Source organism: Kogia breviceps, chromosome 18 (genome assembly GCF_026419965.1).
Source record: "Kogia breviceps isolate mKogBre1 chromosome 18, mKogBre1 haplotype 1, whole genome shotgun sequence".
NCBI classification, from domain to species: domain Eukaryota; kingdom Metazoa; phylum Chordata; class Mammalia; order Artiodactyla; family Physeteridae; genus Kogia; species Kogia breviceps.
The window spans coordinates 34965273-34992142 of NC_081327.1; the positions used below are offsets into that span (position 1 = coordinate 34965273).

Here is a 26870-nt window from a genome sequence, read left to right on the forward strand (position 1 = left end):
ACACTGTATGACATAAATCACAGCAAGATCCTTTTTGACCCATCTCCTAGAGAAATGGAAATAAAAACAAAAATAAACAAATGGGATCTAATGAAACTTAAAAGCTTTTGCACAGCAAAGGATACCATAAACAAGACCAAAAGACAACCCTCAGAATGGGAGAAAATATTTGCAAATGAAGCAACTGACAAAGGATTAATTTCCAAAATTTATAAGCAACTCAGGCAGCTCAATAACAAAAAAACAAACAACCCAATCCAAAAATGGGCAGAAGACCTAAACAGACATTTCTCCAAAGAAGATATACAGATTGCCAACAAACACATGAAAGAATGCTTAACATCATTAATCATTAGAGAAATGCAAATCAAAACTACAATGAGATATCATCTCACACCGGTCAGATTGGCCATCATCAAAAACTCTAGAAACAATAAATGCTGGAGAGGGTGTGGAGAAAAGGGAACCCTCTTGCACTGCTGGTGGGAATGTAAAATGATACAGCCACTATGGAGAACAGTATGGAGGTTCCTTAAAAAACTACAAATAGAACTACCATATGACCCAGCAATCCCACTACTGGGCATATACCCTGAGAAAACCATAATTCAAAAAGAGTCATGTACCAAAATGTTTATTGCAGCTCTATTTACGATAGCCAGGACATGGAAGCAACCTAAGTGTCCATCAACAGATGAATGGATAAGGAAGATGTGGCACATTTATACAATGGAATATTACTCAGCCATAAAAAGAAATGAAACTGAGTTATTTGTAATGAGGTGGATAGACCTGGAGTCTGTCATACAGAGTGAAGTAAGTCAAAAGGATAAAAACAAATACCATATGCTAACATATATATATGGAATCAAAAAAAAAAAAAAGTCATGAAGAGATTAGTGGTAGGATGGGAATAAAACACAGACCTACTAGAGCATGGACTTGAGGATATGGGGAGGGGGAAGGGTAAGCTGTGATGATGTGAGAGAGTGGCAGGGACATATACACCCTACCAAATGTAAATTAGATAGCTAGTGGGAAGCTGCAGCATAGCACAGGGAGTTCACCTCTGTGCTTTGTGACCACCTAGAGGGGTGGGATAGGGAGGGTGGGAGGGAGGATGACACAAGAGGGAAGAGTTATGGGAACATATGTATATGTATAACTGATTCACTTTGTTGTAAATGAGAAACTAACACACTATTGTAAAACAGTTATACTCAAATAAAGATGTTAAAGAAAAACAACATTATGAGAGAGAGAACATTGGCCAATAGCGGAGTATTCAATGTTGTTAGCAAAATAATTGCAGATAATGGTGAAAAAGAAAAGCTGCTGGAGGTTTTTTTGTTTTTTTTTTTAACTGAAATTATGGAGAATGGAGAAAAGCCCTGTATGCTACCCAAAATATTTTAATTTCTAAAAACTCAGGTCAAAGACAGAAATGAAAAGTGATTTTTTCTTAACACACCAGAAAAAAAAAAAAAAAAAAAAAGGATGCAAGAGAAAAGCACTGCCGGCAAAATGCTAAGTTCTATTGTTAGCACCTGCATTTTTGCTGTTGCAAATAATCCACTTGTTTGTGGTGGTCTATTCCGGACACGGCCTAGCATGATTGGGGCAGATCTTTGAATAAAGTTATCTGTGTAAAAAGTAACCTAACTGATGCCCACATATGGGCACATTCCTCTAGAGCATTAATCATTTTCAAACTGATAGTGAAATCCTACTTGGAAACCCAAACCCTAATCCATAATAATAATCTATGCCAGCCGCATCAGAATGCCATTATCATTATTAGCAGCAGCAGCATCTTAAGAAACTATTTGCTATTTATTGAACACATACTCTCAGGCACCATGCTTTCATTTTTATACAACCCTATGGCTAAAGTAATACGATTATTTCCTCTCATAAACATTTAACAAATAATAATTGTAATTTTAAAGTTCCATTCAATCAACAAATATTGACCTTATACTTACTGGGTGCCAGATACTCTTCCAGGACAAGAGATACCAAATAGAAAAGACAAACAAACAAAAACATATTCTATTATATTCACACATAAATGGGGGTAGGGATGGAGACTCTCGGGTATAGATGAAATGTACGAACAAAAATAAAACCAGGTAAAATAAGAGACTAATGTTGGAACTCAACTTTTTGCTCAGTGCTTACAAACAATAATTACAGGGCTGCAGTATCAAGTTATAGGTGTGCTAACCTCCTTTCTCAATTTTCTTATCTCAAAAATCGATTTTCTCCTTTCTCTAATTAAAAAATTTAATAATTTGACCCTGTGCATTCATCCCCAATATGGAAATGAAATGAGACTGACAACCTTTTTCTTGATGATTCCTGGAAAACTGTTTCTACTCTCAGCAGAGGCCTGTTGGTCACCAGTGATGATCAGAGTAATAGCTTCCAAAGGTCCAAGGTCAAATATGTCCTTGGCTACTTCTGCCAGTTGATGCTATGAGGAGGGTACGTACAGTCTATTGTGGGGCGGGGGCGGTTCAGGGGGGAATGTAATTTTCTTTTGAATTCATTTTTATGGAGGGAACAAATGATTTTATTGAATTTTGGCTATTCGAGCCATAACCTACAATACTGAGAGAGAGTAGTAAATTCAGTTCATTTGAAACATCTAAAATAAACACTTAAGCAGTTTTTTCTCAAATTCTTGTGGATTTCAGAACATTTGGTAAAATTTGACTCAATGGGTCTGACTTGAGCCCAGAAACTTCTATTAGGAAAAAAAAAAAATCTTAAAAGGACTTCAGAGCTTTGATCAGGTTCAATATGGTAAGAATTGTAGTGAGAAAATCCCTTCTTCATTTAAAAATCTTCCTGTCTATACCATGAATCTTATGAGGATTCAGAAGACAGCATTAATGCTTGTGGTATTTTTATATATTCTATGAAGTTTTGATTCTAGAAAGAATCTGTCCTAGCATCCCCTCTGGCAGTAGAAATTTAGACTTTAAAGCCAACTGGTAAGCAGGTATTATGGTTTGGCAAACCCTGGTTATCATTACTAGAATGTAAATTCCATCTGGATAAGACTTTTTTGTTCACTGTTGTATTCAGGATATAGAACAGTAACTGGTACATAAGAGGTCACCCTAAAGTCAAGATAATATCTATCTGAGAGTTATTGAGAGGAGTGAATGAAATCATATATGAAAACACTAAGCAAACTACAGAATTTTAAGAGTTAGGTCTTGTTTTTGTCCCATGTTGTATTTTGCTCCAAATTTTCTAGTTACCTCCTTGCTGGCTCAACTTCCTCTGAGGTCTTGTCACCTCTGTGCCTAATTCTACGTGCACATTTTTCTCCTTAGCCGTTATTCCAGGGAACTGAAACCATGTCATATAAACAATTTTTTCAAGACACTTTGTATTTTACTAGGCTAAAGGGGAAGAGAATAAGACTTGTTTATACCTTGAGGCACATTTTGGCTCACTGTAAGATTAAAGTGCTTTCCAACACAGCTGCTCAAGAAAAAAACTCATCAGTCTCCCGAGATAGTGAGTTTGTGACCACTGCAAGTATACAGTCATAGACCAGGGCTGTGGCAAAGGCAAGTGCAGTACCAGATGGTGGAAGTGGGGTAGGTTTTAATATCTGCTCTAATCATTCAATTAAAACAAACACGGCTTTTTATTCTGACTCATGTTTAACTACCGAATTTATTTAGTAAAAGTTTATCCGGAGTTGACTCAGTGAAACTAAATTAGGAATTGCTGTAATAATTTTCCACCTCATCTGGTTCCTACACTGAAATTACAGGTCATGCATTCACAGCACTACAAATTACTGTTTTTCCTGTAAGCAAGTTGACTCGGATTTATTTATATATAATTTCAGGATTTCCCCCCACTAATTTCTTAATATTTGGCAATGATATTGCTCCCAGAATTCTCTATTGAAATAAATAAATAAATAAATAAATACTCTGCTAATGAGTTCCACTGTGTAGTTTCTCATCCCAACATCCATATTTACTTCTAATTAAGTGCATGAGAGCAATTCATAATTTTATCATTTCAAATATTGCCTATCCAGGTGATTTTTCATAACTATGTGAGAATAAAAAAGATTCTATAACTTTTCATTTCTTGCACATAAACCTTCATTATAATTTTGTCTCAGGAAAGTGTTGGAATTTGCTCAAAACTAAAAAGAATTAATTGCCTAATGTATTAAGGCAATTAAACAAATCATTTCATCATATGAATAACAGTGAATATAGACTCAGGGTAATATGGAAAATGAAGGCAAAGGAGGGAAGGGGAAAAGGGAAGCTAATAATGATAGATGTTCTGTTTAGTGGTTATTATGCAGTTAGTTTTAGTATCCATTATACAGATGACAAAACAAAGGTATAGAGAAACTATCTCACATCCTTGAAGTCAAACAATTAAAAGACACAGATACGATACAGGGTTTGAAATTAATGTATGCCTCATTCCAAAGCATATCCAAATCTCTTGCAGTTATATAATATCTGCCTTAAATATTAGCTTGATACAGACACCACAGAAATGGAGTTAAGAAGTCATACACTAATGGTACTGGCACAAAAACAGAAATATAGATCAATGGAACAGGATAGAAAGCCCACAGATAAACCCACACACATATGGTCACCTTATCTTTGATAAAGGAGGGAAGGATATACAGTGGAGAAAAGACAGCCTTTTCAATAAGTGGTGCTGGGAAAACTGGACAGCTACATGTAAAAGTATGAAATTAGAACAATCCCTAACACCACACACAAAAATAAACTCAAAATGGGTTAAAGACCTAAATGTAAGGCCAGACACTATCAAACTCTTAGAGGAAAACATAGGCAGAACACTATATGACATAAATCACAGCAAGATCCTTTTTGACCCATCTCCTAGAGAAATGGAAATAAAAACACAAATAAACAAATGGGACCTAATGAAACTTAAAAGCTTTTGCACAGCAAAGTATACCATAAACAAGACCAAAAGACAACCCTCAGAATGGGAGAAAATATTTGCAAATGAAGCAACTGACAAAGGATTAATTTCCAAAATTTATAAGCAACTCAGGCAGCTCAATAACAAAAAAACAAACAACCCAATCCAAAAATGGGCAGAAGAACTAAATAGACATTTCTCCAAAGAAGATATACAGATTGCTAACAGACACATGAAAGAATGCTCAACATCATTAATCATTAGAGAAACGCAAATCAAAACTACAATGAGCTATCATCTCACACCGGTCAGATTGGCCATCATCAAAAACTCTAGAAACAATAAATGCTGGAGAGGGTGTGGAGAAAAGAAAGCCCTCTTGCACTGCTGGTGGGAATGTAAAATGATACAGCCACTATGGAGAACAGTATGGAGGTTCCTTAAAAAACTACAACTAGAACTACCATATGACCCAGCAATCCCACTACTGGGCATATACCCTGAGAAAACCATAATTCAAAAAGAGTCATGTACCAAAATGTTTATTGCAGCTCTATTTACGATAGCCAGGACATGGAAGCAACCTAAGTGTCCATCAACAGATGAATGGATAAGGAAGATGTGGCACATATATACAATGGAATATTACTCAGCCATAAAAAGAAATGAAACTGAGTTATTTGTAATGAGGTGGATAGACCTGGAGTCTGCCATACAGAGTGAAGCAAGTCAGAAGGATAAAAACAAATACCGTATGCTAACACATATATATGGAATCTAAAAAAAAAAAAAAATGTCACGAAGAGATTAGTGGTAGGATGGGAATAAAACACAGACCTACTAGAGCATGGACTTGAGGATATGGGGAGGGGGAAGGGTAAGCTGTGACGATGTGAGAGAGTGGCAGGGACCTATACACACTATCAAATGTAAATTAGATAGCTAATGGGAAGCTGCCGCATAGCACAGGGAGATCACCTCTGTGCTTTGTGACCACCTAGAGGGGTGGGATAGGGAGGGTGGGAGAGAGGGTGATGCAAGAGGGAAGAGATATGGGAACATATGTATATGTATAACTGATTCAGTTTGTTGTAAAGGAAAAACTAACACACTATTGTAAAACAATTATACTCCAATAAAGATTTTAAAAAAAAAAAAAAAAAAAAAGAAGTCATACACTAGCAGAGAGGATTTTCCTCTAGAAGTGTATCTGGGGTGAAATAATTTGCCACAAATACCCTCTACCTTCTCTCCATTAAAAACAAATAAACAAAAAACCAAAATAGTCTGAAAGATAAAAAAAACACCGGCTTAAAGGAAACATGATACTTGTATCTCGGAGATGAAAGACTGTCCAATCACATTTTGACCATCTCAATATACTAAAAGGTCCAAATGGACACAATTAATTAACATAGTGAATAAGAAGAGTGAAAAGTTGGTTTATAGGGTAGTTACATAAAAAGAGTGTGGTGACTAAAACTCTGGACTAGAGTGCAGGGTCAGCCTAGGATTAATAACATGTTTAATTGTTGGCATATAGCAGGAAACATATGTCCTCTCTCTATGCTTCATACTACACTTTATGAAATCAAAAAGGTAATTACATTGCATTGAGTCGTGGTGAACTTTCCAGTTCAAATATTTGAAGATGTCTATAGAAACTAAACATGTTGTTATACTACCAGTTAATTATCCGATGGAATTAGGTATTAGCCAATGCTCTTTAAGCCAAGATAAATGTTAACAGTCTAGTACTAGTTTACATATTCTCCCTTCATTCATTTATTCAATCAATGATTCATTCATTCAGTAAATATTTATTGAAGACTTACTATTATCAGATACTCTGTAGCTGTTGAGGAGATATCAATTTAAAGCTTAAGACATTCTATGCATGGAGAAGAATTCATAAACAGTATACATGATAATAACTAAATTATATGGTATGTAAGAAAGAATTAAATGCTAATAAAAACAAATAAAGCAGGACAAGGAAGATCTGGTACTGATGGTGGTACAGGTTGAGCTTATCTGAGCAAAGACTTAAAGATGGAGTTATAATCATGACTACAGCAAGAGGATGCATATTCCAGGCAGAGGAAACAGTTGTTGCAAAGATTCTGAAGGGAGAGCATGGCTAATGTCTGGAAGTATTCAATCATAGATTTCTGGATGGTTAGCAAGCGAAATTATTTTCTTAGGTTTAGTGATAGACTTGCACATAACAGTGACAAACGGCAAAAACAATTAAGCAACTTCTTTTTCTTGATTACTGAGATTGAGATAATGTAAGACAAAACTGCTCTAGGTTTTAACAAAGAATTAGGTTTAAAGTATACAACCAACTGCTGTGTTGTTGGAGGATATTTTATTTCCTTAGGAAACCTCTCTTCTGATATATTCCCACCTCAGAATATTTGCAAGAATTCTGTGCCCTTTTCTTTCCCCATATCTTGATAGGTTAGATTTTTTTTTCTGTTTCTAAAGTATTTAGCGTATTATAAGCATGTGCTTTAAAACCTTGTAATTGTATCCCAAAAGTAACCATTATTTGCTCATTGAATTAATATTTGCCAATCACTTACAGTGTGATACTTTGTATGCCATGAGCTATGAGGATTATAGAAAAGTGTAAAATGTAGTCTCTGCCCTTGATGACATTAGTCTGGGAGGGAATAGAAGGCACATACACAAATAACTATATTTATAAATTAGATCATCACTGCCTTGTCTGAACTCCCACGTAGTTGCGACAAAATATGTACTTTCTGAAAGAAGGAAACATTTCATCCAAATCTTGAAGGAACAGTAGTAACAGGAAATGTAGAGAAATGACAGGATATTCAAGGAAAGAAAAAATAATATAACGAGAAAAGGTCCAGAGTTAGGACACTGCAGGCACACTGCATCTGAAGTACAAGTGATGAGCAATAAGGGTTTTGACAAAATAGTATAGATACCAGACATCCATGTAGTATTAGGGTGATACAGTTTTTGTATTATTTTATCCTGAAACCGTTTCCTCAAGTTTAAAATCATAGCCACACATTGTCGTTGATAACTGGTATTTCTGATAGCAGTATTCTAAAGAAGTAATTACTCATTTAACTGGTATTTCTGAAAGCAGTATTTTAAAGAAGTAATTCCTCATTTAAACTGTTTTATTTTAAAGAGGCCTAAATATCACTTGTAAGAAATAAACTCAGGACTCCTAACATTTCTGGATTTCAGTGTAGGGTCTCAAACTGAGTTCTGTTCAAATATAAAATCCTTCCTCTTTCCTTGAAAAAGATTTATTATTAATATTCTTTATAGAAAAATTTTAAAAGCTTTGGTGGATACGAGGAACAATCTCAAGGTCACATAGCTGGCTACCCTGCAAAAGGCCAGTCTTAAACAAGGACTTTTTTTTAAATCCAAAGATAAAGCACAACAATGAATATACCTAACAGGGTTTATGAAGTAACAAGGAAACTACACAGACGTTCTCAGCTTTTAGTATACTCTAAAGTTTTAGGACTTAAAACTCTAAAAATATTTAAGAAGTACTTAATAACATTTAACATTTATTATTAATTTTAATAGTATTATTTAATATTTTAAAAGTAGTTTGAGACTGTTAACTGTGTTTTGTAACATAATGCCTTTGTGGGAAACAAGTTAGTGTGGTAATTTTAAAACATGGCCCCCAAATTGTTTGACATGCCTCTCGTTGCAAGGTGGGGTAATATGTTCCACTCTCTTGAATGTATATTCTCTTACTAATCAATAGTATATGAAAAAAGTGAATTATGTCAATTTCTAGACTCAAGTTTACAAAGTTACCACCTTCCACTTCCCATCTTTGTTGGGATACTCACTGTTGGAACACAGATACCAAGCAATGAAGAAGCCCAAGCTACCTCTTAGAAAGGCAGCTAACAGCCAACACCAATGTGCCAGTCGTGTGAGTGAGTCATATTGGAATTGGATGGTCAGCCACATTCAGGCTATCCCAGCTGGTACCACATTCTGCAGAGACATGCTGACCCTGATAGGCACTGCTCACATTTCATATTTCTGAGTAAAATACATATTTGCTGTTTTATGCCACTAAGTTCTGGAATAGTTATGTAACAGTAGATAATCGGAACAGATTTTAGTGTCTGGATGTAATGTGCTACTGTAATGAAAACTTAAAACATGTGGCATTGGTTTGGGGACCAGGTGGCAGACAGGAGCTAGATAAATTAGGAAGACTCTTGTGAAAGCCTAAAGGGCCCCGGGGAGAGTGTCGAAAGACTAAAGGATGTGAAGAGGCTGTTGACAAGGTCTTATAGTAGAGAAAACAGGGAAAGTATTATTGGAAGTTGGAGGAAGGGAGACCCTTGTATGTAGTGGCTAGATTTCTGACCATGTCACCTGCAGGTCATGCAGAAGAAAAGGTAATGTACCTAAGAATTTGATGATTAAGAGATTCCAGGCAGAGGCAGAATTTTTAAAATACCATATCACTTCTCATTGATTAAACAAAATATGGATGGAGAGACATTGGCTAAAGAAGGAATTTTTCCATCAAGACTGGTTGGGTTTGAAAATAAAACTTTTTCATTTGCAGCTTCTCCAGAGAAAAACAATTCTCAAGTTAAGAAATATCTCAGTCCACCGATCAAATACAGATTGGGACAATATGATCCTTTGTTGTTACTATCTCAGAAAGATCTGAGGTTCCTCATGGGAACTTTCAGAGAGATAAAAGTCTCTGTGAAGATTTTAAGGACAGGATAATCTCCCAGATCCTCTCTGTTAAAAATCTTAAGAGTATTGACCATAGCATGTTCACTAGATTCCGAGGGTCAAGAAGGGATCATTGTGAAGAGATATGGGAGTGTAGCTCTTTTTCAATGGAGTGTATTATAAATTGATTTGTTAGAAACTTAGAAAGTCTTTAAAGGAAATGTATTAGTTTTGACTAAAAGACTGATTATAAAAGGACAAGAGGAGAGATTCTTGTGGTGAGTGATGAAAGTCTCATTATGTCTTGACTGTGGTGGTATATACATGAACTGACACGTGATAGAATTGCATAGAACTAATCTCTCTCTCTTTCTGTCTCTCTCTCTCTCTCTCTCTCTCACACACACACACACACACATATACACACAAACACACAGAGGACAAGTAAAACTGGAGATATCTGAATAAGTTTGGGTAGACTGTATGGATGTCGGTATCCTGGTTGTTGACACTGTACTATAGTTTTGCAAGATGTTACCATTAGAAGCAGCTGTATAAAGGGTGCACAGGAACTCTCTATTTACAGCTGCATACAAATATACAATTATATTAAATAAATACATAAATAAATAAATACTTCCTGATGATCATCATCTACCTAAGACTGAAAAACCAAATATGGTTTTCAAAACTATTAACAGAAGTTTTCCAATAAGGGAGGAACTCGCCTAGGTCAGTGCTTCTCCATTTACGGTACACACTGCAGCATGACTGTCACTCGGAAACTTGTTAAATACGCAAATTCTCAGACCCAGTGAAGCACAAGCAATCTGCGCTTCGGTAACCACCTCCGGGTGGGTGTGATGCATGCTGAACTCTGAGAAACACTAGCCTAGAGTTTCGTTTTGTGATAACTATGAAACATACACGAAATAGAGCCTTGCTCCTCATATTTACTCCACTGACCGGTAGCATCAGCATCATCTGCAAGTTTATGAGAAATGCAGAATCTGTACTCCAGACTTAGAGAATCCAAATCTGCCTTTTTACAAGATCTCCAGTTAACTCACAGGGACAGAAAAGCTTAAGAAGTGGTGCCTTAGTGTATTTGCTGAACAACTACTATGTGCATCCCATGAAAATACAGCTTCGTTTCTAGTGACAGTGAGAACATTTGGGCCCCAGCTTCCTGCTGGGGCAGGGATATTCAACAAGTTGCCCAAGATCACACATCTTAGAAGGAGCCTACCTAGGATCTGAGCTCGCACAGTACATAAAGGGACAACAGAAAAGATCCTTCTGGTCTGGATCCCTCCCGAGCCTACGTTCACAAGCACGACGCTAAACTGTCCAGTCTTCCTTCACCTGTTAGTCCAGCTCCCGTGCGCCAGTTCTGGTTTCCAGCTGTTGACAACAGGGAGTGTCTGAACCGCAGACACACATTCCAGAATCAGAATAGATATTATCATTCACTCAGGCAGTTTTGACCATATTACTTTCTAGACACTAAGCTCATAACAGGAACCTCAGATACACCACCCAGGATGTTCTGGTTTCAGGACTGCAGAGCGTCTGTGTGCTCTTGCCCTCCTCCTCCCCAAGGCCCCCCACTGATCCTTCCATGTGTAACACAAGGCACAGACTACAAGTCGACAGAGTGCACATTAGCTGTAAAATAATACTATTGGGAGGTAGAGTTGAAAGGGAAACCTCTGATTGTCTCTGACTGGATTTTCTGCCTGTTTAGCTTCTAAACTTCAATTCTGTGGAAGTCGCTGGCAGAACCAAGTGTTATCTGAATGCACAACTGACAGCATAAAAAATCAGTTATCATTTTGATGTCTAGGGTTTAACTTCAAGAAAATAGCAATATTCAGATTGAGTAGATGGTTTAGGGACTTCAGGCGGAGGTGTAGTTTTTTTTTAATCCTTTTTGCCAAATAAGTAGGGAGGCATAGCTAGAAAATGCTTCAAAGCTGCTAGAGCATAGACTAGGATTCTGCATATTTTGTAGAATCTTTAGAAGTGGAATAATAAATAAACAAAGTTATATCTGTAACAGCAAAGCACACGGCTAATGGAGCAAGGTAGACCCTCATTAATAATAGCAACTAGTGGGCTTCCCTGGTGGCGCAGTGGTTGAGAGTCCGCCTGCCGATGCAGGAGACACGGGTTCGTGCCCTGGTCCGGGAAGATCCCACATGCCGCGGAGCAACTAAGCCCGTGAGCCATGGCCGCTGAGCCTGTGCGTCGGGAGCCTGTGCTCCGCAACGGGAGAGGCCACAATAGTGAGAGGCCCGCATACCGAAAAAAAAAAAAAAAAAAAAAAAAAAAAAGCAACTAGTATCATTGAGCCTTATACTCTAGTCTCTGCTAGCCCCTGGAAATTCAAAGATGAATAATTTAGGGTGAACAATATACTATAACAATCAAATGAATGAATACATCTAATATAACTGTCAATTTCAATGTACCAGGCATCATGCGAGGTGCCAACTAGGTGCCTTCTCTACTTTAGATCATTCAACATTCCTGCGATGTTGATATTATCATTCACATTTCACAGAGAAGGAAGCTGAAGCTCAGAAACATGGAGGGACTTTCCCGTAGTCACACGACGCATATGTGGCCTAGACAGAATTCAAACAGAATGCTATCTTCCCACAATTCCTTTCTTTGATGACAGAAGCAGGAAAGGGCATTGAAAAGAGGTCAGGAATGGGTTTTAGATTCAAATCAAAGAGCACTCACTACCCAACTTCAGCGCTTTTCCTGTCTTTCTCCACAGATGGCTCCAAATGTGCTCAGTTTATCTTTGGAAAAGTAAGGCTAATTACTACCAACTACATGAATCGCTAACCATTCACATCCAATTACTGACACAGCATAATAACCATTATACGCGTCCATAAACTGTCTGATTAATGTTGCTGTACATTTTGTCTTGTCTCCACACTGAACGAAGTACACCAAAGATTCTCTGTCTTCACAGTCTGTTGTGTCATGAGCTTTGGGGAGGAAAGGTAGAGAAAACTGACAGGGTGAAGGTAATAGGTGGCATGACAGAGACCAGGAGATTGACTAATTTAAATTAGTTCTCAGTTCTCCAATGCTTATGTATTTTACAGAAAGTGTAAAGGGTTTTTTAAATTATGTGTAACATAGGCAAAATTATTTAAAGTCAATACATTTTTAAGGAATTTCACACATCCTGATTCCTTCCACTGCCAAGCACCTTAGTTCCTCCAATGTTTGAGTCATAATCTTCAAGACAGCCCTTCCAAAAAGAACTTTTTGCTCAATCCACAGTTGTCATGTCAAGTCATCCACAATTCTTTTAGTCAGGCTTCTTCGATAGCCAATGGAATATGGACACACTTCAAAAATTCTCCACCTGTAATCTTTAGGATCCAGTTTCCTCAAGCAATTTACTTTAGGGCCATGTTCAGGGTCAGAGGAGATGGATCTGCCTGGTTCTGAATTTTAGACACCCTCTAAACATTCATTAAGTTCAAATCATATTAATTTCTAAGCTATCACACCCTAGAATAGTACAGATCTTTGGGATATGCTGATACCTACGATTAAAAAGTTTGATTGTTAGGTTTTTCATAGTTTATTTAGCAGCTCTGTCTTGTAGTTCTTTCCCACAGATTTAACACCTAGTTCTGTGAGTAAAAGAAACCACATAGATATTCTGTGAGGCATTTCCAACGATGTAGGTCTATAGGAAAAGCCTCACTAGGATAGACCTCAACTCCAATGCTTATTGTAATGTGTAGAAACAATTCCCTTTCCTCTTCCCCTCAGAATACAGATACAGATCTATACACACACACACTAATAACTCACCTTACAAGTTTAAGAAATAATTTCCAAGTAAATTAACTAGCTAGCAGTATTTGTCACGTTTTCAAAGCAATACCGCAACTACATATATGAGGTGATGTGGTCAAGGCTCTTATTGCTATCCTAGGAAAATGATTTTCTATCTCATTTTATCTTGTTTTCTACACTTGAAAAATGGGTCTAATAATACTTGCCCTTTACATACTTCAGAGAAATGCTGCAAAGATTAATGAAACACATGTAAAGAGCTGTAAGCTGGATAAATTAAGAGATCATCATCATTATTCTACTGGATTCTTCAAATAAAATTTCCAGTAGAACTATAACCCTACCAACCTTGGTGAGTAAGGCAGATATAAGAATGCAGGAATAATGTGATTTTTAAAGAGCTTTTCGTTGTTTGAATCAAGTGCTTAAATCAAATGCCTAAATCTCAAACAGATCTGAGAAACTAAACAATTTTTCAGAAAAAAAAAAAAAAAGACATCTGAGAATTAAGAAACCAAGAAAGGGATGATCTTCAAATGCTGCAAGCTGACACTTCAGTTGGCACCCAACCTTCAGATGGGATTACTATCATTAGACCCATGGTTCCAAAGACTTAATAAATAGACAATCAGGGTTTATTGCTCCTGAAATTTATCAAAATTAGTTGAGATACTCATCCAGCCTTTCCCCCACGTCTGTTGCTCAGCTGTATGTGGATAAATTCCAGTTGATTTAATTTTTCATTTCTGCTGCCAGATGTTTTGACATCACGCATTATAGGCATCTAACTGTTTAAAAATGCTCTCGCATTAATGCAGGAGAGTTCTACTGTTTTCTGCCTTCTAGGCTTTAACTATGATAAGAAAGAAAGTAACTTTATTATTTTCAAATATGAAACAAGGTCTGAAATTCACATCTGGCTTGGCCCAGTACTTCAGCAATAGACCGATATAAACATTTTATTTATTTATTTTAATTAATTAATTTTATTTGTTTATTTTTGGCTGCGTTGTGTCTTCGTTGCTGTGCACGACCTTTCTCTAGTTGAAGCGAGCGGGGGCTACTCTTCGTTGTGGTGTGCGGGCTTTTCGTTGCGGTGTCTTCTCTTGTTACGGAGCATGGGCTCTAGGCGCGTGGGCTGAGTACTTGTGGCGCACGGGCTTAGTTGCTCCACGGCATGTGGGATCTTCCCGGACCAGGGCTCGAACCCGTGTTCCCTGCATTGGCAGGCAGATTCTTAACCACTGCGCCACCAGGGAAGCCCTGAACTTTTAAAATTAGCTGTATTCCTTTGAGAAACGCAAGGCTGATTCCATGGAAGGAGAGAAAGGAGTCAGAGAGAGAAGAGAGACTCTACATCCAGGATAAGTTTAGTTATTTGCAAGGAGTCCATGTGCTATTAACTTGAATATGGTCTACTGATGTAGAAAGACAGACTTGGTAGACATTTTACTTTTAGAAAGTGCTCATTCAGTGATCTTGAGGAAATTACCTCCATATATCTCAATATTATAAAATGAAGATAATATAATCTATTCACTTAACAGTCTCTTATCTCAATATTTATTGTACTAAGGAAAGTTAATAGTCTTTTGTCCATGCAGGTTACTTATGGTATGAAGAGGAGCTTCAGGCCAGCATTATCCTGGCACCTTAAAAACAGGATCACAGGGCTTCCCTGGTGGCACAGTGGTTGAGACTCTGCCTGCCGATGCAGGGGACACGGGTTCGTGCCCCGGTCCGGGAAGATCCCACATGCCGCGGAGCGGCTGGGCCCGTGAGCCATGGCCGCTGAGCCTGCGCGTCCGGAGCCTGTGCTCCGCAACGGGAGAGGCCACAACAGTGAGAGGCCCGCGTACCACAAAAAAAAAAAAAAAAAAAAAAAAAACAGGATCACACTTCTGAGCCTCAAGCATGCACAACTGCAGGGATGCATTTATGTGCTTTGGAGAAGACAGTCTGCAGAGAGGTGAGAGGACGGGCACTCTATAAGGAGCAGGGCAGCAGCAGCCATCTTGCTCCCTTGAAGACAGTGGAAACGTGCTCGTTCTCAGTTCGATTTCTTCTGATGTGCTAACACTTTTCAAGGTGTTTACCAAGATGATTTCTGCCTGATTTATAAGTGTGTGTGACACTCTTTATACAGTTCCTAGGTAAAATAGCTACTCCATAGAATTGATGGTAATACACAGAGTGACCAAGAGGTGGTATTATTGTTACCATCCTCACAGTTTGTATTACCAGAATCGATACGGTACATAACTGTTCTTGCAAAATGAATATTAGTGAAGCACATGCTAATTACAAATCCATGAAAAGTCTTAGGGTTACAGAATGACTTTACACTGTCTAGCAGAATGATCTTGAGAAACAACAGTAAGCCCTGGCTTATTTTCATATTGTTGTTTTCAGGCTTCAATGTTGTAAAGAATAAAGAATCAGTTTACAAAATATATAATATAAAAATAGAAATGTAAGGAATTCCTATTACTAGCAGAAATGAAATCTGGAGGCCAAAGTTATCCTTATCTGGCAAGAGCCTCACTGTCATGAATAAATTTTCCAAAGTCTCATTCACCTTGCTACATTCACTGAAATTTAGGGTTTTGTCCTCAGCTTTGTGGGAACAGAAACTTTATTCTGTCAGCACGTTCCTGAAGAGAATGGTGCTTCAGCACAGACATGCATTAGCCAAGCCCATGGAAGACACTTGCTTAACAAGAATGTGGATACATGAATTCACAGTGCAAATAAAATGTCCGCCAAAGGCTTTGCAGTGTGGCGCGATGGTTAAGGCAGAGGTTCTGGTGTCAGACAAACGTGGGTTCAAAGTTTGGCTCCACCAAGTACTAGCTGTAAAGTCCTTAAAGCTTAAAGACACACAACAGCTATCTGATTTTCTCATTTGCACAACGTAGATACTATAATTTCTAACCACAATGGAAAGTTTTGTAAAATACAGGGGTGACTACTCAGAATGCTGCGTCAAGCTCTGAGCAAAGTAGGTTCAAGAAACGACGGAATGATAGTTGTTGTTGTCATTATTATTATCATCAGCTACGCCAGCATATTTTACTGCAGCGTTTCTAAAATTGAATAAAATAGTCACAAAATTTGGCTTGAAAAAACATGGAGTGAGAGGAATGGGAGTTAGATGTGCAATTTAAATCCTGGCAGCCCTGTGCTCTGTTAATCCGCCTATTTCCAGAGGCGGGGCTGGTCCTGAAAGAGCACATCAGGCTTGGTCCTTATACCAGGGTGTCACTCCCTGGAAGACCTGGATGGGCTCCCCCACCCCTTTATCTCTGTGACATACTTAATTCCCTATTCCTGCTCATATGCCTCTCTGAAAGAATAACAATACCCGGGATTTAGCAGAAGGCAAGTCTTGATCTGTTCTGACAGAATGCTGTCTCTAAAGAAGGCAGCCTCATTTGATGAGACCCTAGAAATGTCAATTATAATGTCAATCTATTTCCACTGAGGATAACTTCATTTTCATTCTGCTCTTAACAATGACCAACATTTAGTGAGCTCTTACTCTCTATACTATACCAAGAATCCTATGAAAGATGTTATACACATTACTTCTTTCAATATCCAACCTACATTTTGCTGGTGATAAATTATTTTATCAACATGATATCTAAGATACAGCAATACTTTTTGCTGTTACTATATCTCAAACTAATAGAGAAGATAAATGCCTTCCTAAGGCCATGGTTCTTACACAGTTTGGTCTCAGGGCCTCCTTGTACACTTAAAAATAACTGAAGAAATCAAAAAGTTTTTATTTATAAAAACATGTTACTAGCTTATATCTCAATATTTACCAACTAGAAATCACAACTAATTTTTAAAACAAAATAATACACACACACACACACACACATATTTCATTAGCCATTGAGCAATGATACCAACACATGTCATGTAGCCTTTGGAAAACTCCACTCTCACATGTGAGAACATGAGAGAGAAAAAGGCAAATAGCATCTGTGTATTATTATAAACACACTGTGACCTCACGGAACCCCTAAAAGACTTTACGCTAGACCATACTTTGAATATGCTGTTTTAAAGGATTAAAGATTTTTGCTTCCCCGACATGTTCCCCTGTATATTTCAACCATTCTATGATTTTTTTTTAAGACTAGGGACTATGGTAGGTGAAGCATACAACACTATAGAAAAATGGTATTATGTACACCTTACAAATGATGAAAAAGAGGCTTAGAAAGGATAAGCGCTTTTCCTAACATCACAGGAGTTACAGGTATTGTAGTTAGCTTACAACCCCATATCTTTCTGTCCCCAAACCTGTGCTCTTCATTATCATATTATGTTGCAGCCAAGGAAGATCCATCAACCCGAGATGGATGAGAACTTAGTGATGCTCTCATTTTATCCACAGGCTAAAGAGAACTCGGGTCCAGAAGTACCATTATGATAGGTCCAAGAATTGAACCTATGTTTCCTGAATGGATTTATCATACCCAGCTCCTTGCCTCTTAAAATTAGTTGTTCCTATTTTAGACACAATCATTACAGTATGTGTCCATTAAGAAGAAGGACAGGGCTTCCCTGGTGGCGCAGGGGTTGAGAATCCACCTGCCGATTCAGGGGACACGGGTTCGTGCCCCGGTCCGGGAAGATCCCACATGCTGCGGAGCGGCTGGGCCCGTGAGCCATGGCCGCTGCGCCTGCGCGTCCGGAGCCTGTGCTCCGCAGCGGGAGAGGCCACAGCAGTGAGAGGCCCGCATACTGCTAAAAAAAAAAAAAAAAAAGGACAAAAATATTCATGTGAAGGTATAGATGAGCCAAGTTTCTTGGCAAAACTATGCCGAATAAAATAAACATACTACCTTATATAACTTTTATTTTTATGATTTTTATCCCAAGTAGACTATCAGCAATTTAATTCCCTGATTTTTTTCTTCCCGAACGTATAGTGCCCAGCACAAAGCCTGGCATTTAATGACACATTTGTACAGAGATTAATATTTTTCAAGGGTGTTTGCCCTGTTTGCCCATCTGTCATAATTAGTAGCACCAAAGAGTAGAGAGTTCAGGCTTTGGTAATTAAACCTGGTGGATTTGAACCTCATAGTATTAGATCTGTGACCTCATACACATTCCCTGACTTCCTCGGATTTCATTTCATGTATTTCTGAAACAATGCTGAGCATGTGTCCATCCCAAGCTGTTATAAGAAGTGAATGAAACAAATGTTTGCACACAGTGGTGACTATCATTCTGCCTGGAATTAGGTAGCATCTCAAATTCTAGTTTGCCTTGATTGCCACACAGAGACATTATTAAATTTAACAGATCTAGGCGCTGAATCAAAGGAGATCGTAGGAGAGTTGCTCTGTATGCATCTATGCAACTTTCCCAAATCGTAATTCCTATGATGTCCAAAGACCAGTGAGCTTCTCCAGCCTTTCTACAACCAGACAATATACCTTGGGTGTTCATTTTTATTTTCCTGTTGGCTAAAAAGCACACCAGAAAGGTCCACGTGGAAATAAGTGCGCATACAGTGGAGGCTCCCATAACCATGACTGAAACAAGCCAAAATCAACAATTCCCTCTTTCATCACAAAATTCTCAAAACATCCTGGGTGGATTCATGCTATTCTCTTCACCTGCAACATTCTTGCTCTAACTCTTCACTTGTCCCACTACAGCATTGCACTTGACCCCTAGGGACACTAGAGAAGGCACCATACAGAGCTAATTTCTTCCTCGTATGTGTTGTTAGGATGTGTTCTGTCTCCTTCCATTAGACAACCCGCTTGTGGTCCAGCAGTTATCTCCCTACTGCAGAAGCCCCGCCTCCAGGCCGGGAACTATGTCTTTAACAACATGTGACCATAGTGTCTAGTATAGAGGTGCAGAAATGTGTTCGACTCACTAAGGTTTTGTGTGCTCAGTCAACAGTCATTTGGTACATTTACTGACTAATTTATTAGATCTTAACTCTTGAAGATGGAGACTACAAGGGACAAAATCAATCATTCAGAGACCAAAATAAAGATGTCTAATTCAGTATTTGCCATTTTCACTAAGGTCTCCTATTTATATGCCAGAGGCCATTTGTAGAACATCTAAATGCCTTTTTCAACCCATGCCTAACCAATCACTTCTGATAAATATCCAGATATTTTCAGATTTATTTTAGGTTATCAGTTTCCCTGAGAAGTCACCCAACATATCAGTTCTGTCTTCCATGCTTTTTACATCATTTCTTAAATAAACAAATGTGGATTTGTTGTATTCTGGTATTCTGTGGAGTTCAGTCTTTGTTTCTTTGTAACTGCTACATAATTATATTGAAAATGTGAAAAACAATTCAGCAGGAAATCAAATGCTGGCTCAGTGTGGGTATTTTTATATCCAGAGATACTCAAATATTAACCAGCAATGAAATTTAGATACTGTGCCGTGCCTAAAACACAACCTAAAGACAAGCCTTATTTAAGAGCTAGGAAAAAAAAAAAAAAAAAAAAAAAAAAAAATATATATATATATATGCTAAATAGAACATTTTTTACAAACACAGATTTTCTTCATAGCGCATTAGAATTGTTTGTTTTACTAAACAAAACAGTTAAAGTCAAGACAGAGAATGTTCTAAAAAGTCAGTGTCTTTTTTTTTAAGTCAGTGTCTCTTAAACATCAAGCTCACAATAGTCCACCTGAAAGAACAGGTGATGAGGCTTTTATTATTATTGCCATTGCTAAAAACAGATACAGAGAATATATTTATATTATACCGTATTAAATAATAATAAATATGTATAATATGTGATGATTATATTAATGTAATCTATATTAATTACAGAAATATAATATTATATATGCATATATATTCTCTATCAACCAGGTGAGTTTTAGTTCCCTACTGAGTATTACAGTTTCCTTTTAACCAATAAATAAACACATTAGATTGATCAAGCAAACTACTGATGTTCAAGTAGGTTGTTGTTCATGTAAACTAGGTTGGAATTCATATTTTTTTGGCTGCATAGTCGACACTTTTTCCTTCCACATTTGTCATCCATGGTTTTATTCCATGTCTCCCTTCTTCAGCCTATCATTAATCATTCATTGTCAAATTATAACAGCAGGTGTGCGGAGCAGACTTCATTATCATTCCACCCTTATCTCAGTGGATTGCAGGAGCATTCAAACTTCAATATAAGGAGCCCCTTTAATTTGTTTTAAATTTAGGAACTGGAGGTTCCTAAAAATCCAAATTCCCCTGGAACAGGTAGTTCACAGATGCAAACTTTAGATTCATTATCCCCAGCTGGACCTCCTCCCACCCTTTCAGTGGGGAAAAATGCCTATCAGTGACATCCCATTGTGTTCTAACCTGTTTTATGAAGAGCTAGTCAAAGGAAGGCCGTGAACTCTTAAACTTTGGCAGGATGGACCATCTTTTCCATTTTCTGACTTGTGAACATGAATCATGATGTGTCTCAGGAGCAACTAGGCTATCACTAGGAGAGGATGCAGGCTTAATTGTCAGAGATTGGGCTGAAGAGTCAGACAAACCTAGGATCAAATTCAGACTTAGCCACCTAAACATGGAGAGCTTGAAGTTTGGTATCTTAGCTTTCTTTGTGAGATGAGAGACTGGTGGTACCAATTTATGGAACTGTTGTGAGGATTAAATGGATAAAGGGCGCAAGAAGGGCTAGAACGTTGCCTCGCATACAGTAAGCAGTAACTCTTAATTGTATCATTACTTTCATCCTCGTCACCAAGGTTTACAGCCTCCATCAGTTTCCTTGCTGCTCATTAGTTTTAGCCAGATGCCAATTCCTGTTCATTCAAACTCCATTTCTAACGCAGCTTCAGTTTTACTCTGAATCAGGACTGCAGGGGTTGTAGCAGTGGTTCTCCAAGTGCAGGCCCTGGGCCAGCAGCATCAGCCTCACGTGGGAACTTATTAGAAATACAGATTCTGTGGCCCAGGAATCTATGTTTTAACAAGCTCTCTGGGCGATTCTGAGCCACCATCATAGCCGTGTTCTCCCCCTTCTCATTCTCCAGGTTGTAGGCTCTCTGTTCCACTCATAACCTATTCTACTCCTAAATCTGGAATGCTAATATTCTGAGCCACACATTTCCCTTATTTTGATATTTCTATGTATTTGATGGGCCCCTCTGACACAGAGAATAAGATCATTTCCTGTACCTGGCATCCAAAGGCAATCATAATTTTCCATACTTAACTTTCCAACCATATATTCTTTTCTCTCCTGAGTTCTCTAATCTTCAGAAGATATTCTATGCTCTTCTCCTCTTGATCAAGACGTTTGTTAGTTTGGAAATACATCTCTGACAAAAGCCTACTGTTGCTTTATGACCCTGATGAAAATATACCATCCACAAAGATCTTCCCAGAGAAGACTGTCTCTCCCATCCGATGGAGAGATCCCACCCTACTCCAAATTATATGCTTTTTAAGTAAATAATATTTAGAGTTTCAATGCATGCCTTAGAGACAGTTTCTTTACATTCTACTTCCTTGCTTCTTTGTGACAAACAGCATAACCCTTGACTTTGGGCATCACGTGGGGTGAACCCTTGTCCTATAGATACTCCAGGAACAAGAAAGTATCCATATCATAAGTGAGGGTGTAGAGTGACCAATGCCCTGCCACCCCAAATTAGATGGAATCAAGTTATCATAGTTCAGAATTCTACCATCTGGCTAAAAGGGCCACCTGACCTGGCACTGAAATGCTAGGTGGGTGGGGGTGGATCAGAGATGGAATTGGCATCTATTTTCAGCCCTGACTTATAAGCTCCGGAATAGGGAGTCCTGTAATCAGAAAACATGCTGCACTTTCATTCTTTAGGCTTTGCTGCTTTGTAACCTGCTTCCACTTGTTCAATACAGATCAGATTAAACGATAAATGGGCTCGTTGGGTAATGAAGTGTGGGCTGGCATAATTCAGGGCTTGCCTCAGGCTCTCAGAGGGAAGAGAAATAAAGGTTCTTAGATCAGAAGCCTGGCTCCTTGGGGAGAAAGTGAGAGGACCGGAGGCTCGTCTCTGCCAGCACCTTTCTCATGGTCTCTGTCTCTGACCTTAGATTGGTTAATATTCTATGGAATTCTTCCTTTTGAGCACAGTCAGTGCCCCACAATTTTCATACAAGGAGAACATAGTCATCCCTGCCCCTTATGCCTCAGCTTCAATCACTCAGGAAAGAATGACTTTAAAAAATCCAGAGGAGAGCTGGGGAGATGGCGGAAGAGTAAGACGCGGAGATCACCTTCCTTCCCACAAATACATCAGAAATACATCTACACGTGGAATTGCTCCTATAGAACACCCACCGAACGCTGGCAGAAGACCTCAGACCTCCCCAAAGGCAAGAAACGCCCCATGTACCTGCGTAGGGCAAAAGAAAAAAGAATAAACAGAGACAAAAGAATAGGGACGGGACCTGCACCAGTGGGAGGGAGCCGTGAAGGAGGAAAGGTTCCCACACACTAGAAGCCCCTTTGCGGGTGGAAGCTTCGGAGCGACGGAGGAGAGCGCAGCAACAGGGTGCCGAGGGCAAAGCAGAGAGATTCCCGCACAGAGGATCGGTGCCGACCAGCACTCACCAGCCCGAGAGGCTTGTCTGCTCACCCGCCGGGGCGGGCGGGGCTGGGAGCTGAGCCTCGGGCTTCAGTCGGATCCCAGAGAAAGGTCTGGAGTTGGCAGAGTGAAAACAGCCTGAAGGGGCTAGTGCACCACAGCTGGCCGGGAGGGAGTCCCGGGAAAAAGTTTGGACCTGCCGAAGAGGCAAGAGACTTTTTCTTGCCTCTGTTTCCTGGGGCGCGAGGAGAGGGTATTAAGAGCACGGCGTAAACAAGCTCCAGAGACGGGTGCAAGCCCGGGCTGTCAGCGCGGACCCCAGAGACGGGCATGAGACGCTAAGGCTGCTGCTGCCGCCACCAAAAAGCCTGTGTGCGAGCACAGGTCACTCTCCACACCTCCCCTCCCGGGAGCCTGTGCAGCCCGCCACTGCCAGGGTCCCAGGATCCAGGGACAACTTACCCGGGAGAACGCACGGCACGCCTCAGGCTGGTGCAACGTCATGCTGGTCTCTGCTGCCACAGGCTCGCCCCGCACTGCGTACCCCTCCCTCCCCACCACGGCCTGAGTGAGACAGAGCCCTCGAATCAGCTGCTCCTTTAACCCCATCCTGTCTGAGCAAAGGGCAGACGCCCTCGGACGACCTACACGCAGAGGCGGGGCCAAATCCAAAGCTGAACCCTGGCAGCTGTGCGAACAAAGAAGAGGAAGGGAAAATCCCTCCCAGCAGCCTCAGGAGCAGCCGATTAAGGCTCCACAATCAACTTGATATACCCTGCATCTGTAGAAAACCTGGATAGACAACAGATCATTCCAAATTGAGGAGGTGGACTTTGAGAGCAAGATATATTATTTTCCCCCTTTACCTCTTATTGTGAGTGTGTATGTGTGTGCTTCTGTGTGAGATTTTGTCTGTATAGCTTTGCTTACACCATTGGTCCTAGGGTTCTGTCCGTCCATTTTTTTCTGTCCTTTTTTTACTTTAAAATTTTTTCTTAAAAATTATTTTTTATTTTAATAACTTTATTTAATTTTATCCTCTTTCTTCCTTCCTTCCTTTCTTTGTTTCTTCCTTTATTCCTTTCTTTCTACTTTTCCTCCCTTTTATTATGAGCCATGTGGATGAAAGGCTCTTGGTGCTACAGCCAGGAGTCAGTGCTGTGCCTCTAACGTGGGAGAGGCAACTTCAGGACACTGGTCCACAAGAGACCTCCAAGCTCCATGTAATATCAAACAGTGAAAATCTCCCAGAGATCTCCATCTCAACACCAACACCCAGCTTCACTCAATGACCAACAAGCTATAGTGCTGGACACCCTATGCCAAATAACTAGCAAGACAAGAACACAACCCCTCCCATTAGCAGAGAGGCTGCCTAAAATCATAATAAGGCCATAGACACCCCAAAACACACCACCAGACGTGGACCTGCCCACCAGAAAGACAAGATCCAGCATCATCCACTAGAACACAGGCACTAGTTGCCTCCAACAGGAAGCCTACACAACCCACTGAACCAACCTTAGCCACTGGGAACAGACACTAAAAACAACAGGAACTACCAACCTGCAGCCTGCAAAAAGGAGACCCCAAACACAGTAACATAAGCAAAATAGGAAGACAGAAAAACACACAGCAGATGAAGGAGCAAGGTAAAAGCCCACCAGACCTAACAAATGAAAAGGAAATAGGCAGTCTACCTGAAAAAGAATTCAGAATAATGATAGTAAAGATTATCGAAAATCTTGGAAATAGAATAGAGAAAATACAAGAAACATTTAACAAGGACCTAGAAGAACTAAAGAGGAAACAAGCAACGATGAATAACACAATAAATGAGATTAAAAATACTCTAGGGCTTCCCTGGTGGCGGTGGCGCAGTGGTTGGGAGTCCACCTGCCGATGCAGGGGAGGCGGGTTCGTGCCCCGGTCAGGGAGGATCCCACATGCCATGGAGCGGCTGGGCCCATGAGCCATGGCCGCTGAGCCTGTGCGTGCGGAGCCTTGCTCCGCAATGGGAGAGGCCATGGCAGTGAGAAGCCCGCGTACTGAAAAAAAAAAAAAAACTCTAGATGGGATCAGTAGCAGAATAACTGAGGCAGAAGAATAGATAAGTGACCTGGAAGATAAAATAGTGAAATAATTACTGCAGAGCCGAATAAAGAAAAAAGAGTGAAAAGAACTGAGGACAGTCTCAGAGACTGCTGGGACAACACTAAACGCACCAACATTCGAATTATAGGGGTCCCAGAAGACGAAGAGAAAAAGAAAGGGACTGAGAAAATAGTTTAAGAGATTATAGTTGAACACTTCCCTAATATGGGAAAGGAAATAGTTAATCAAGTCCAGGAAGTGCACAGAGTCCCATACAGGATAAATCCAAGAAGAAACACGCCAAGACACATATTAATCAAACTGTAAAAAATTAAATACAAAGAAAACATATTAAAAGCAGCAAGGGAAAAACAACAAAATAACACACAAGGGAATCCCCATAAGGTTAACAGCTGATCTTTCAGTAGAAACTCTGCAAGCCAGAAGGGAGTGGCAGGACATATTTAAAGGGATGAAGGAGAAAAAGCTACAACCAATATTACTCTACCCAGCAAGGATCTCATTCAGATTTGATGGAGAAATTAAAACCTTTACAGACAAGCAAAAGCTGAGAGAGTTCAGCACCACCAAACCAGCTTTACAACAAATGCTAAAGGAACTTCTCTAGGCAAGAAACACAAGAGAAGGAAAAGACCTACAAGAACAAACGCAAAACAATTGAGAAAATGGGAATAGGAACATACATATCGATAATTACCTTAAATGTAAATGGATTAAATGCTCCCACCAAAAGACACAGACTGGCTGAATGGATACAAAAACAGGACCCATATATATGCTTTCTACAACAGACCCACTTCAGACCTAGGGACACATACAGACTGAAAGTGAGGGGATGGAAAAATATATTCCATGCAAATGGAAATCAGAAGAAAGCTTGAGCAGCAATTCTCATATAAGACAAAATTGACTTTAAAATAAAGACTATTACAAGAGACAAAGAATGACACTACATAATGATCAAGGGGTCAATCCAAGAAGAAGATATAACAATTGTAAATATTTATGCACACAACACAGGAGCACCTCAATACATAAGGCAAATACTAACAGACGTAAAAGGGGAAATCAACAGTAACACATTCATAGTAGGGGACTTTAACACCCCACTTACACCAATCGACAGATCATCCAAAATGAAATTAAATAAGGAAACACAAGCTTTAAATAATACATTAAACAATATGGAGTTAATTGATATTTATAGGACATTCCATCCAAAAACAACAGAATACACATTTTTCTCAAGTGCTCATGGAACATTCTCCAGGATAGATCATATCTTGGGTCACAAATCAAGCCTTGGTAAATTTAAGAAAATTGAAATCGTATCAAGTATCTTTTCTGACCACAACGCTATGAGACTAGATATCAATTACAGGAAAAGATCTGTAAAAAATACAAACACATGGAGGCTAAACAATACACTACTTAATAACCAACTGAACACTGAAGAAATCAAACAGGAAATCAAAAAATACCTAGAAACAAATGACAGTGGAGACACGATGACCCAAAACCTTTGGGATACAGCAAAAGCAGTTCTAAGAGGGAAGTTTATAGCAATACAATCCTACCTTAAGAAACAGGAAACATCTCGAATAAACAACCTAACCTTGCACCTAAAGCAACTAGAG

The 26870-nt window shown here is 39.2% G+C and overlaps 1 protein-coding gene and 1 non-coding gene across 3 annotated transcripts in view; both read right to left on the reverse strand.

Moving 5' to 3' along the window:
* The window catches only part of CDH8 (cadherin 8), a 374358-nt gene that overhangs the window by 85287 nt on the left and 262201 nt on the right, over window positions 1-26870 (reverse strand). The window lies entirely within an intron of this gene.
* On the reverse strand, window positions 13303-13433 carry LOC131745644 (small nucleolar RNA SNORA18). Its single transcript, XR_009332379.1, has one exon. It is a non-coding gene; the product is annotated as a small nucleolar RNA SNORA18 (small nucleolar RNA).